Below are 13817 nucleotides of genomic sequence, written 5' to 3'. Positions count from 1 at the left end.
AAATGAATGTCAAGATAGACATTCAAATCTTGTACAAGACAAAGTGCGATTCATTGTTTAAGGTTGTCCCAAACTTTGAAGGGTATTTAGCATCACAAGCTTCTACTCAGCACTGCACCATATCCTTTTCCCCCACTCTAGCAGATATAGACTTCTATTATTGTATATCGAGCACTTTACTAAATGTGTTTAATCACAAATTTGTGGCTTCTGCTAACCTGTACATTCTTTGAGAATGTACAATATGTCTTTATTTTTCTACCAGGAAAAGCAAATGCAGTTCTGGGCTCTTTCAGATAACTTGATATATAAATATATATATCATATATATATGCCCACTGACTCATTACTTGTTTAATGCCCACTGGATGGATATATATATATATCTGTCTATATCTGTCTTTCTCTCTCTCTCTCTCTCTCTCTCTCTCTATATATATATATATATATGTTGTACTTTATACATATACATCTCTCTCACTCTCCATATATTATATATAATACACTTTGTTTTTTAGAACAGTTGTAGATTTATTGCAGAACTGACCAGAAGGTACAAAAAGGTTCTTGTGGATTTCCTGCCCCACACATGCACAGCTTCCCCCATTATCCACATCCCCAGAGTGGTACGTTTGTTATTGTTAATAAACCAGTGTTGACACATGATTATCCTCTGTGTCCACAGTTCACATTATTAGGGTTTACTCCTTGGTATTATATATCCTGTGAGTTTGACACATGTGTAATAATATGTATCTACCACTCATGAATCATTCAGAAGAGTTTCACTACCCTAAAAATTCTCTGGGCTCCCCCTATTCATCCCTTCATTCTCTGAATGTCAATCACGGATCTTTTTATTGTTTCTATAGTTTTGCAATATACACTTTTTGCATAGTATTCCAATCATCAATTGCTGCATTACAAACCATTCCAAAATTTAGTGGTTTTTAACAACCATTTACTATTATCTCTGACTTTACCATGAGCTGCCTGAGTTTAGCTGGGCCATTCTTGCTTGAATTCAAGCTTACTGCTTCACAATACATCTTAGGATGTAGTAAGGTGGTAAATAGCAATGCAGCCATCCAAGGATTCACTTGGGCTGATAGTCCAAGACAGTTTCTTTACCCACATGTCTAGAGCCTCAGCTGGAATGACTGAACATCTGGGGGCTGGCCAGGCATCTCTCTTTCAGTGTGGCCTCTCTGCATGCTTAGTTCAGGTTTTCTCACAACACGGCAGGGTAGTTAGACTTCCTACACGGCAGTTAGCTTCCCCCTGAGTAAGTGTACCATGAAAGAGTATAAAGAAGCTGCCATTTCTCTTACAGGCCAGGTCCCAAAGTGGCATAGTAGTATACTCATTGTATTCTATGGGTCAGAATAGTCACAGGCTCAATCCAGATTTAAGGGGGTGGAAAAATAGACCTTAGACCTCATCTCTTGGTAGGGAAGTGACAAAGAATTTATGGCATCTTTAATCTACCACAGATGGATAATAGCATTTGAGTTAAGTCTGGAATGAGAAATAGATAATTACAACAGAAAAAAAATAGAATTAGGAAAGGGCATTCTAGGTAAAACAAATCATGAAATTATATACAGGAGACAGTCCACAGTATTCCAATTTCCTGGAGTATAGTAAGTAGAGAGTAACTTGGTGAAATACAATATAAGGTAAAGTCAGATAATGGCAAGAGTTTTTGTTTGTTTTATTTTATTCACTTGAGAGAGAGCGAGAGCTAGAGTGAGAGCATGAACGGGGGGTGGATCAGAGGGAGAAGTAGACTCCCTGGTGAGTGGGGTGCCAACAAGGGGCTCGATCCCAGGACCCCAGGATCATGACCTGAGCCAATGGCAGACACTTAACCAACTGAACCACCCAGTACCCCTAAGTCAGATAATGGCAGTTTTGAATATCACAGTAAGGAATTTCCACTTGAATTAACAGTCAATAACTACAAAAGAACATATAGGTGAGCCATCCAACTTTTGTTAAATCTTGATGAGGGAAGAGCCTACTACTTGTGCAGCAATACGTAGTTTTAGAAGTAATTTTTCAATTATCCTATTCATCACAGCAAGGATAATGTGAACAGGGCAGTAGAAAACATTATCACCTTGAAGTCTTTTCTCACCCTTGCCTCATTACACTTAACCAAAAATCCCATCCTCCCTCCTCTATGTTCCTCTAGTACTTTCTTTAATTTTAGCACTACAACCAGTCACAGCACATTGTATCATGCTCATTTCTGTATGTGTTCTGTGGATTTAGTTCCTAGACACATTCCCCAAAGGCCTTTCCTTATTTAGTGTCCCTGCTATTGAATGGATGGTTTAGCTCAGTAAGTTCAAATTAACATGTGAAAACACAATTGCATCTCTTAATTGGCTGGACAATTGATTCCTCTTGATTACTTGAAATATGGATTTACTTTACTTTATCATGCTTTATCCTTCCTCATTGTAGTTAGGTAGAAACAAGAAATGAAAATAACAATTCTTTTTTTATCTTTAAAAAATTGTCTTCTGATTGAGGACTGAAGTGCTTTTCCTATTCTGTTTCATTATATACCTGTATGTTCTCCATGTAAATGTCGTTGTACGTGTGTATTTTCTCCTTGTAAATGTCATTTGATGAAAGGATCAAGGATGCTATGTGGATGATAGAATCTGCTTAAAGAAATCTTAATGCTTAGAAAAATTGAGATATTTTGTAAGTGGAGCTTAGCTCATACTGGTTTGGAGTAAAGTACAATGTAAAATGAGATAAGAAGAGAAGATCTATATGAAAGAAACTTTATTAACTGATCTTTTCTTGATCATGTATCCATACACATCTACTCAAACATTTGCTCAACATCACTCATCATCAGGGAATTACAAATGAAAATCATGATAAGACACCACCTCACACCTGTCAGAATGGCTAAAATTAACAGCATAGGAAACAATAGATGTTGGTGAGGACGTGGAGAAAGGGGACCTCTCTTACACTGTTGGTGGGAATGTAAGCTGGTACACCCACTCTGGAAAACAGTACAGAGGTTCCTCAAAAAGTTAAAAATAGGACAACCCTATGATCCAACAATTATACTACTAAGTATTTGCCCAAAGGATACAAAAGTACTGATTTAAAGAGGCACATGCTGGAGCACATGGGTGGTTCAGTCAGGTAAACATCTGTCTTCAGCTCAGGTCGTGATCCCAGGGTCCTGGGATTGAGCCCTACATTGGGCTCCCCATTCAGGTGGGGTGTCTGCTTCTTCCTTTGCCCCTTCCTTTGCCTGTCTTTCTCTCCCTCTTCCACACTCCCTCTCAAGTAAATAAATAAAATCTTTAAAAAAAATAAAAGAGGCACATGTACCCTGATGTTTATAGCAGCGTTATCAACAATAGCCAAAGTATAGAAAGAGCCCAAATGTCCCTCAACTGATGAATGGATAAAGAAGATGGCGTGTGTGTGTGTGTGTGTGTGTGTGTGTAAGGGAATATTAGCCATCAAAAAAAAAATGAAATCTTGCCATGTGCAACAACATAAGTGGAGCTAGAGTGTATTATGCTAAGCGAAATAAGTCAGAGAAAGACAAATACCATATGATTTCACTCAAATATGGAAACGAAGAAACAACAGATGAACATAGAGGAAAGTAAAAAAGAGAGAGAAGCAAACCACAGAGACTCTTAACTATGGAGAATAAACCGAGGGTTGATGGAGTGGATGTAGCCAGGGGATGGACTAAATGGGTGATGTGTATTGAGGAGGGCACTCTGTGTTAAGCACTGGATGTTATACGTAGGTGATGAATCATTGAATTCTACTCCTAAAACCAATATGACATTATATGTCAACCAACTAGAATTTAAATAAAGATTTGGAAAAAAAGGAGATTCCTATGATGGGCTGGCATGCTACATTTGAACATGATTTTGCAAATAGGCGTTGGGAATTCAAATTAAAACTGAGAGAGAAGTTGAAGATATAGTGTTTTTCAGGCAACCTCTAGGCTTCAAGAAAGATGGTAAGTATGTCTTCCTTAAATATATTAGTAGCTCAAAATGATTATCTTCTCTCTGCATTTAAAAGCATATAGTCTCAGGATTTTTGTCTTTGTTACTGTAATTCAGAATGCTCTGGGTTGTAAGAGGTTTAACTGAAATGAGACAAAATCTTGAACTCTTTGAATAAAAGTTCAGTATATCATGGTATTTTTGTGACATGTATATATAAAAGAGAGGGAAGGGAATTCTGAAAGTACTCTTCCAGCTTAAAAAGAAACCTCACAACTATTAATACTTTCAGGAAACAAGGAGACCAATTTAAATATTATTAAAGGGCACATAATCATTGAAATGTTGAGAGGCACTCAGAATTGAAAATCTGGAATGCTAACAGGTTGTGTTTCTCAGGACAGAGCAATAATATTTAAAGTCCAGGTATCCAAAGAATCCTTTGTACAAATAACATTTCAAAGGACAGTTTCAATAACATAACACAGAAGAGACTACACTTTTTAACATATATTTCATAGGAGTACAAGATCAACATTTCTCTAGATGTTGTTTTTTATAAACATTTTATCAGAACTAGTTGTGTGAAGTAGAATAATGTGTATTTTTCTGCGACTATAGGGAGAGAAATATTTTATCCTTTCCATATTTCTGAGATTTCTTATACCAGCATTTAGGAGTACATGCAATTTCAAATTTTAGCACTGTGGTACCATCACATACAACCAAGAGGGAAGAGAAAAATTGGCCTAAGACAATTTAAAATGTCAAAAGGAAAAGGCACAGATAATTTTTACAAAGAGAACCATGAGGCATCAAATGTTTTGCATGCACAATTCTTTCCTTTGTTAACCGTAATCAACACTCCATCTTAAATTTGAATCTGTGTAGTCTCTCTTAAATATCTTATTGTAGCACAATACTTAGCATCCCAGTAAGCATATTTGTGATGCATCCTTTTAAGGCTGCATTGCTTGCAGCATTTTATAAGCAGTACTTCTACATGTAAATGAACACTATCCTGTTCATTTTATTTTGTATTTCTTAATTCCCTACAAGGTTACTAGCTTATATAAATAGATCCCCAATGCAGTGTGACTTGCCCATTTTCTTCTGTATGGGGCTTGATAATTCATGGATACGTTTTAAATGGGCAAGGATATAGTTGGAGGGCTCCTTACAAGGAGTGGACATATTTAGTCTTTGGTGACTAGGGTGAAATTCCCATTCTCTCACTGGAGACCAGGTTTAGAGAAGCAGTCCTTGTATTTCTCTGTTGTTTTAAAAGGTCGGTTGGGTTCTTGACCTCTCCAATAGAGCAGGTAACTCCAAAGAACAAATATGTTGTTTTCTGACATCATTTTGCCTCAGCCCTTTCACAAGGAGGATGAAACTTTCCTGTGTAGATTCTTGGAAGCTAAAGCATTGCAAAGTTTTTAAAATTTCAAGTTTTATAAAGAAACAAAGTTGTGATATATTCTGCAAACATCATATTTTTACGGCAACATTGGATAGTTACTAATGCTGGTTTTCAAAAACAATTTTGTTGTTTCTATTACAAAAAAAGTTCAAAGACAACAGTCACTCCCCCTTTGTTTGGGGCTAAGTAGGAAACTACTAATTCTACAAACATGATTCTTCCTTGTATCATGCCCAGAATGTTTAGGAAAGGAAATATTCCCCTACAGAAGGTAGACTGTTACCTCAGGCGAAAGACTCTGTCATCACAGAGATTTCTCTTTCAGTGCTATGTGCCATGGAGGGCCGACCCAGTATTTAGAAACATTTGAGAATTTGAGAATGTGTTGTTGCTGTATCTTTGCCATAGAACTGAATACAGTAGCAGTAATTAGGTGCAGGTGTATATTTTTATGTGATATAATTCCACACAGTTCTTGAAGATAATTTTTTTGTTCTTATACTTGATGCTCAATGATCAAATTAATAAGATCAGATGGGATGGTGTGTAGTTAGAAGTTATTAGAGTACTCACTGAAACACACTGTTACGTTGGGTTTTAGTATTTGTAAATTGAAGCTTTTATACTGATAGGAAAGAGGAGATTAACAATCCTGATGAGCATTAAGGAGGACACATGATGATATGAGCACTGGGTGTTATACTAAATGTTAGCAAACTGAATTTAAATAAAATATAATATAAAGAAATACACAAACAAAAAACAATCCAGTTCCTTTGTTGTGTGACAGTTCTCAAGTAAGAATATTTTTCAATGAGTAGTCAAATCAGTTCTTGGTGAAAAAGGCAATAGAAAAGTAGTTGGGACTTAAACCTCTCTTCCTTTTTTCTTTCTTTTTCTCCTTCCTTCCTTCCTTCCTTCCTTCCTTCCTTCCTTCCTTCCTCTTCTAGACAACAGGGAATGCCAAGGTGATATATGAAAACAAAGATAGGACTTGTTAGGGACAGGTAAAGTCAGAAGCATGGCATTCCTTTAATGAATATGTAGGTTGAATGCTCTTACCTTGGATAATGTTAGTCCCGGGTGGAATAAGTCTGGAGTTTGGGGCAACTTTGATACAAGTGTTGTGGAATTTCTATTTTTAGGGTTAGTTTAGGATTGCCAGGTTTCTAAAGAGTCTCACACCTCTATAAGTAGTTTTATATTGTTTGTTATCATGAGTCTGGAGTCAAGTGAATAAAATGCAAATTAGTAGCAAGAACTCTATGCTAATAGGAGGCTTGAATCCAAGACAGTAGTTCCTGATACCTAACTACTAAATGTCAGCAGGATGTGATAAAACCTTTCAGTGAAATTCTAGTGATGTCTTCCTTTACTAATGCTCTGAGTGAGTTATGTCTTGGTGTGACAGCATTGTTTGTCCAGGGCTACTGGTAGATCTTCTTGTATTGTGAATGGAATATGTTCATATGACTTACTAGTGTTTTGCAGTAATAAAGTGTAACATTATCAAACACTTAAATGATTTCCCCATGAGTGGTCTCTGTGAAAGGAATCAGAAGCACCACAGAGGATTCATTAATAATTTATAGTGGGAAGTTTCTAGTCTTCTGTTTACTGTTCTTAAGAACTTGGAGCAGTGCATCTGATTGCTTCAGTTCTGTTTCTGCACAAACTTTGGTCAGTTTATATTTTCAGGATTCATTTTATTTATTTTTTTATTTTTTATTTTTTTATTTTTTGTTTTTAAGACTTTATTTGAGAGAGAAAGATAGAGAGAGAGAGGAGAGAGGGGGAGGGATGGAGGGAGAGAGAGAGGAGGGGGAGGGTCAGGATTCATTTTAATAAATTCTGCTACACATGGATGTGGGGAATGAAGTCATGGATGAATCTAGGACTTCACACACTTCCTTTACAATCTATCTTTAAGCTTCATCCCCTGACAACTTTTAATAGTAAGTAATTCAACCATGGGACAAGGTCATTTAGAAGTCAGCCTTTTCATATTATAAAATATGCATATAGTTACTAAATTGTTTTCATGTGAACATTAAAAAATGTGAATAAAATAAATTACTTTCAAAGGGAAAGTTAAGCCTGCTTCTTTGATTTTAGAACTTTCTTACACTGAAGACCTGAAAAATAGGGCAGATTTCATAATACTTTTTGAGCAATGCTGGAAACATTTGGAGCATACTCATCATGCTAAATATTTGTAACATCCTTCTTTGTTTTTATGTCTGTACACATGAATTACAGGAGTAAGATGAGGGAGTAAATTCTTTAGTACTTCTAAAGTGGCAGAGAAGTGCCAAAGATAATCTATATGTGAAAGTTACCCTGAGTGCATTAGCTTTAAAAATCAATGCTATAAAGATCATACACAGACTCACACACATAATTAAAGACTATATTATGTGTATTATAATCGTACATATTATATATAAATATATATTATAATTATAATCTTTAATTTTCTCTATTATTGATATGTTTTGTACATATATATATTCAAAATAGTGACCTGATTTTGAACGACAAATCTAAATCAATTGACAAAGTAGAACTGTTAGTTGTTAAAGATAAAAGTTTCTGAGAATAGAGACTAGCCACTGCTCTAGTTGCATAGTTAGAGGAGACACATTTTCTAACAACCAAGCAGGAGCAAAGATTCCTCTGTGAAGCTAGTGATACATTGAGATCTCTCGACCCTGTGTGGAATGTAAAAAACTTAAAATATTTCAGCTCCTTTATTTTTTAAAAATTTTTTAAAGAGTTTCTGCTCCCTTAGAACTGAGTAGTCCTCATTGTTTTTACAATTGCTCAGTTAGTCTTGAGCTGCCATCAATGCACAATAAGGGCCAGAGTGAATGTTAGCAAAGCATTGAGAGTTAAGAGAAACACTCTGGCAAAGGGTTCTGCTAGCTGGACAACCTGCCCAGAAGGCAAAGAGGAAATTTTGCTAATTCATTTGTAATTATTTATTTATTATTTATTTATTTATTTATTTATTTATTTATTTATTTATTATAGTCAGAGAGAGAGAGAGAGAGGCAGAGACATAGGCAGAGGGAGAAGCAGGCTCCATGCACCGGGAGCCCGACGTGGGATTCGATCCTGGGTCTCCAGGATCGCGCCCTAGGCCAAAGGCAGGCGCCAAACCGCTGCGCCACCCAGGGATCCCTGTAATCATTTATTAATTCCTAGCCAAAAACCAATTTTATTTCCTTAGAACTACAGGTTATTAGACAAAATCTTCAAAATTAACTTTAATATAACTTGAATTACATACACATATACAATAGAATCACATCAAATACTATATTTAAATGATATTGTTTGATCTTCAACACAATTACTTCATCAAGCACCTTGTAAGAATACATTTGTCATGCTTTAATTTTGCCATCTTAGCTTGAGTGCTATGAAGATGAACATGTTCATACATGGCAAAGAATACACATAAGGATTGCATGGTAGCTCTTTGTACTCACCCTTTGTCTCATGTTTACTTTTTGGTTCCTTTGTACTTGTATCTTTTAAATTTATTTCCACTGTTTTGTTTTGTTTTGTTTTCAGACCCTGATTTTCTTTTCATTTTTTTAAAGGATTTATTTATTTAAGAGAGTGAGAGCACGCTTGAGCAGGGTGCAGGGGAGGGGCAGAAGAGAGAGAGAGAAAAGCAGGCTCCCTGCTGAATGTGCTTTGAGTCAGGGATAGTAAATTAAGACAGAAGGGTGAATGATGAAGAATTCAATATGCTGAGTTACATGATTGGGAATGATGAATGACATTGGGCCCAGAGGCAGGGGAGTCCATAATGGAAGCCATAGACTAAAATGAAGGGTGCATGAAGGCAAATGGTGGGGGTGAGGTTGTAGCAGTGAGAGGGTCCAGAATAAAAAGGATCTTGTTTCTTATACAAGAGCAATCATTATCAAGCTAAATGTCTTTAAAGGTCATTTCAAATGAGGAAAAAAATCAAAGTTTGCATTTTGGTTGAATTATAATTAGCCAAAGTCAACTTTATTTGACTCTCAGCTCATTGAATTATGTTTTTTTTCTTTCCAGAAAAGGAGAGAAAAAATAGTGAGATAATTGACAAACTAAACAACCAGCACATTTCATAAACTAACAGTGCTTTCTACAATAAATATGCCTTATGAGTCATGCAATTCTCTAAACATATTTACAAATTTTTGATAATAGCACAAGCCTTGGGGTTAAAGGGTTACATACCAGATGGGTAAATACAGGCTTTGTATAAACACAATTTGATATCAAGGGAATCATGTTTTATTTTGACTATCAGTAAGACACAACAGAAAATATCTATAATCTATGATAAACATGCTTGAATTTAATCTCAATCCAAACATTTGCCTCAACTAAAGTTTCTTTTTGTTAAATCATTGCATCTTAAATATTCTGTTATCAGAGAACTTTCTCAACAAAAAGTAAAGCAAATTTCAGCACAGTACCTGAATTAACAAAGCATTATTAGCTCTAAGGAGATGATTTCCTTTCTGGGCAAACTTGTGGTCTATTATTCATGTTTAATCAAGACTGAATAAGAAGAGACTTATATTTTTTAAAAAATAAATATTTACAGTGAACTTATAAAGCATAGAGATAGCATAAACATCTGTGAAGCTATCCCCCTGTGATATTGTGATTTGTAAGAAATAAATACTTGGTTTCCTTCCCCATTTCTGGAAAATCCTTAGATTTCCCAAGTGATGAGAGTGATAAAGGTAATTTTTAATGTTAATGAGGTGAATTTTGTTCTTTTGGTTGTTAAAAAAAGATTTTATTTATTTATTCATGAAAGACACAGAGAGGGAGAGGCAGAGACATAGGAAGAGAGATAAGCAGGCTCCATGCCGGGATCCCGATGTGGGGACTTGATCCTGGGACTCCAGGATCCAAGCTGAAGGCAGGTGCTTAAGCGCTGAGCCACTCAGGCATCCCATGAGGTGAATTTTGGATTATATATAAGGATCAGGGCTGGTTTCCAGGAGAATCAACCATGTAATTAGAGGGTTGGAACTTTCAGTTCCACTCTAGACCTCTGGGGAGGGGAAGGGAGCTGGAGATTGAATCAATTTCCAATGGCCAATGATTTTATCAATCAAGCCCCATATAATGATACTTCCATAAAAACCCCTAAGGGCTGGAATCAGGGAGTTTCTAGGTTGGTAAACATCTGGATATTCAGAATAGTGTGCGCAGAGAGGGTATGGAAGCTCCATGCCCTTTCCCCATGCCTCACCCTATCCATCTCTTCCATCTGGCTATTCTGAGTTACATTCTTTTATAAAAAACCAGTGATCTAGTTAGTAAAATGTTTCTCTGAGTTCTATGAGCCATTCTAGGAGATTAATCCAACCCACGGAGGAAGTTGTGGGCACCTCCGAACTGTAGCCAGTTGGCCAGCTGGTGTCCAGAGAATTGTTTGTTGTTGGAGTGGGAGAACTCCTTTTCATCACTCACCCTTCTCCCCCCATCCTCTCCCCCTCCCATGCTGGAATTGGTACTAGAACCTAAAAGACCTTCCAATTTATGGAGGAGAACATCACCAATATATTTTGAGGCTATTCATATATTTAATTCCAATACATCACTTGTTCTTTAACTGAATAACTACTATCCTAATTTTTAAAACAATTCTCATGTTTTAAAAAATAATGTATTATGGCACCTAGAAGCAGCTCCTTGTGCTCCTTCTGGAACCTCTGTCAGGTTCAGCCTCCTCACCTCCACTCCAGCCTCCATGGCAGCCTCTACCACGTCCATCAGGGTGACCCAGAAGTCCTACAAGAGGTCCACCTCTGGCCCCTGGGGCCTTCAGCAGCTGCTCCTACAAGAGCAGGCCCAGCTCCCACATCAGCTACTCTGCCTTATCCCAGGTGGGTAGCTTCCAGGGTGGCATGAGTGTGGTCAGGGGCAACCACGGATCAGGGGCATGGGGGCATCATGGCTGTCTCAGTGAACCAGAGCCTGCTGAGTCCCTTAAGCTGGAGTTGGACCCCAACATCCAGGCAGTGCGCACCCAGGAGAAGGAGCAGATCAAGAGCCTCGACAGTTTTCCTCCTTCATTGACAAGGTCAGACACCTGGAGCAGCAGAACAAAATCCTGGAGACCCTGTGGGGCCTCCTGTAGCAGCAGAAAACTGCTTGGAGCAACATAGACAACATGTTTGAGAGCTACATCAACAACCTCCGGAGGCAGCTGGACACCCTGAGGCAGGAGAAGCTGAAGCTGGAAGTGGAGCTTGGCAACATGCAGAGGTTCAGGGAGGACTTCAAGAATAAATAGGAGGGTGAGATCAAGGAGCTTGCAGACATGGAGAATGAGTGTGTCCTCATTAAGAAGGATGTGGAGGAAGCTTACATGAACAAGGTAGAACTGGAGTCCCTCCTGGAAGGGCTGGCCGACGAGATCAACTTCTTAAGGCAGCTGTATGGAGAGGAGATCTGTGAGCTGCAGTCCCAGATCTCGGACACACGTGGTGCTGTCTACGGACAACAGCCGTTCCCTGGACCTGGACGGCACCATCGCCCAGGTCAAGGCCCAGTATGAGGACATCACTGGAGCAGTGCGAGTACCAGGAGCTCATGAACGTCAAGCTGGCCCTGGACATTGAGATCGCCACTGACAGCAAGCTGCTGGAGGGCAAGGAGAGCCGGCTGGAGTCTGGGATGCAGAACATGAGCATCCATATGAAGACCTCCAGTGCTACTCAGGTGGTCTGAACTTGGCCTATGGGGGCCTCCCAAGCCCTGGCCTCAACTATGGCCAGAGCTCCTTCCAGTCCATTGGCCCTGGTGGTTCCTTCAGCTGCAGCAGCTCCTCCAAGGCCGTGGTTGTGAAGAAGATCAAGACTCAGATGGGAAGCTGGTGTCAGTCGTCTGACGTCCAGCCCAAGTGAACAGCCACCGTGGGCCCTCCCAGCCTCCTTGCTCTTGTGGCCCCCATAAAGCCTTTGGGGGAAGGAGATGTGCAGGGGAGCCTTGAGGACAAGAGACCCACCTGAGGCTCAGCTCCAGTCCTCAGCCTACCCTTAGGTGGAGTCTACTGTCCTGGGCACCCCATCTTGTCCATGCCCCCAACCAAAAGCCAAATCAAGTGTCTTTTCCCAAATAAAGCCTCTGATAGTGCTGGCTGCCAGTCCAAAAATAAAACAAATTAAAAAAAATAATGTATTATGTAATTATCTTTAAGTAATTGTTTGATTTTAAATTTTATAAAAATATTAGTTAACTTTTCATATTACTTCTTTTTATTCTACAGGTTGATGCATAAAGCCACAGTTTATTCATTTCATTAGAATAAAATATTTCATGGTATGAATATCAATATTTTTCTAGCTTTGGTTAGTGAGGCTAAGTTAAATGTCTTGCTATTCTATACGATGAAGTTATGAAAATTCTGATATGTCTCCTACAGCACATGTAGAGAATTATCTCTATGATATTCCTAATTGAGTCATAGGTATGTATATTTTCAACTCTATCAGATAATATCAAATTATTTTCCAAAGTATTTTAAATAACCAGTTTATATTCTTGACTGCAGTGTATGAGTATTCCTATTGCTCTACATCTTTGCCAACAAATTTTACTTTTGACTAATTGATAGGTGTGCAATATCTTATTATGTCTTTAATTTATATTTCCTTGAAAAAAATTATATTTCTTTGACCACTAATGAGGCTAAACAACTTTCTATTATTTACTGACCATTCACATTTCCTCTATAGGAAAGGCTTGTTATTATTTTATTTATTTATTTATTTATTTATTTATTTATTTATTTATTTTTGCCAATTTTTCTACTAGGATGTTTATCTTTTTCTTATCTATTCATAGTATTTATTTTAAAAATGCATTTATGATGTTAAGCCTTCCTTAATTACATGTTATAAATATCTTCCTATATTTTGTTGTTAGTCTTCTCACTTGTTATGTTTTTTGATGAATAGAAATTTTAAAATTTATTTATGTGTTCATTGATTCACTGATTTTTTTTAAGATATTCATTTAATAAGCATTTACTGAATATGGAGTACCTTGGAAAACAAAACAAATTCCTGCTCTTGTTGAGTTTCTTCAATAAAGGAAGGCAAACAACAAACAGTACACTAACTACATTATAGAATATGTTTGAAACTAATAAGTATAATAAGAAAAAATAGAGTAAAGAGATTGGAAGTTGGAGGGGATATCAGTAGGCCTCATTGAGAATGTGACTTTTAAGCAAAGATTTGCAGAAGGTAGGACATTAACCTTGAGATAACTGGAGGAATACCATTCCTGGTTGAGGGAAATAATTTAAAGGCCTTAAGTTATGTTCAAGGAAAAAGAAAGAGACCAACGTGGCT

General features: G+C 37.5%; 1 pseudogene; it reads left to right on the top strand.

The window, feature by feature from the left end:
* The first annotated feature begins 8806 nt into the window (after positions 1-8806).
* LOC112665099 (keratin, type II cytoskeletal 8-like) lies at positions 8807-12627 on the top strand (annotated as a pseudogene).
* Positions 12628-13817: the final 1190 nt, after the last annotated feature.

This window comes from Canis lupus, chromosome 17 (assembly GCF_003254725.2).
Source record: "Canis lupus dingo isolate Sandy chromosome 17, ASM325472v2, whole genome shotgun sequence".
In the NCBI taxonomy this organism is placed as follows: domain Eukaryota; kingdom Metazoa; phylum Chordata; class Mammalia; order Carnivora; family Canidae; genus Canis; species Canis lupus.
This window is presented reverse-complemented; position numbering and strand designations above follow the sequence as displayed.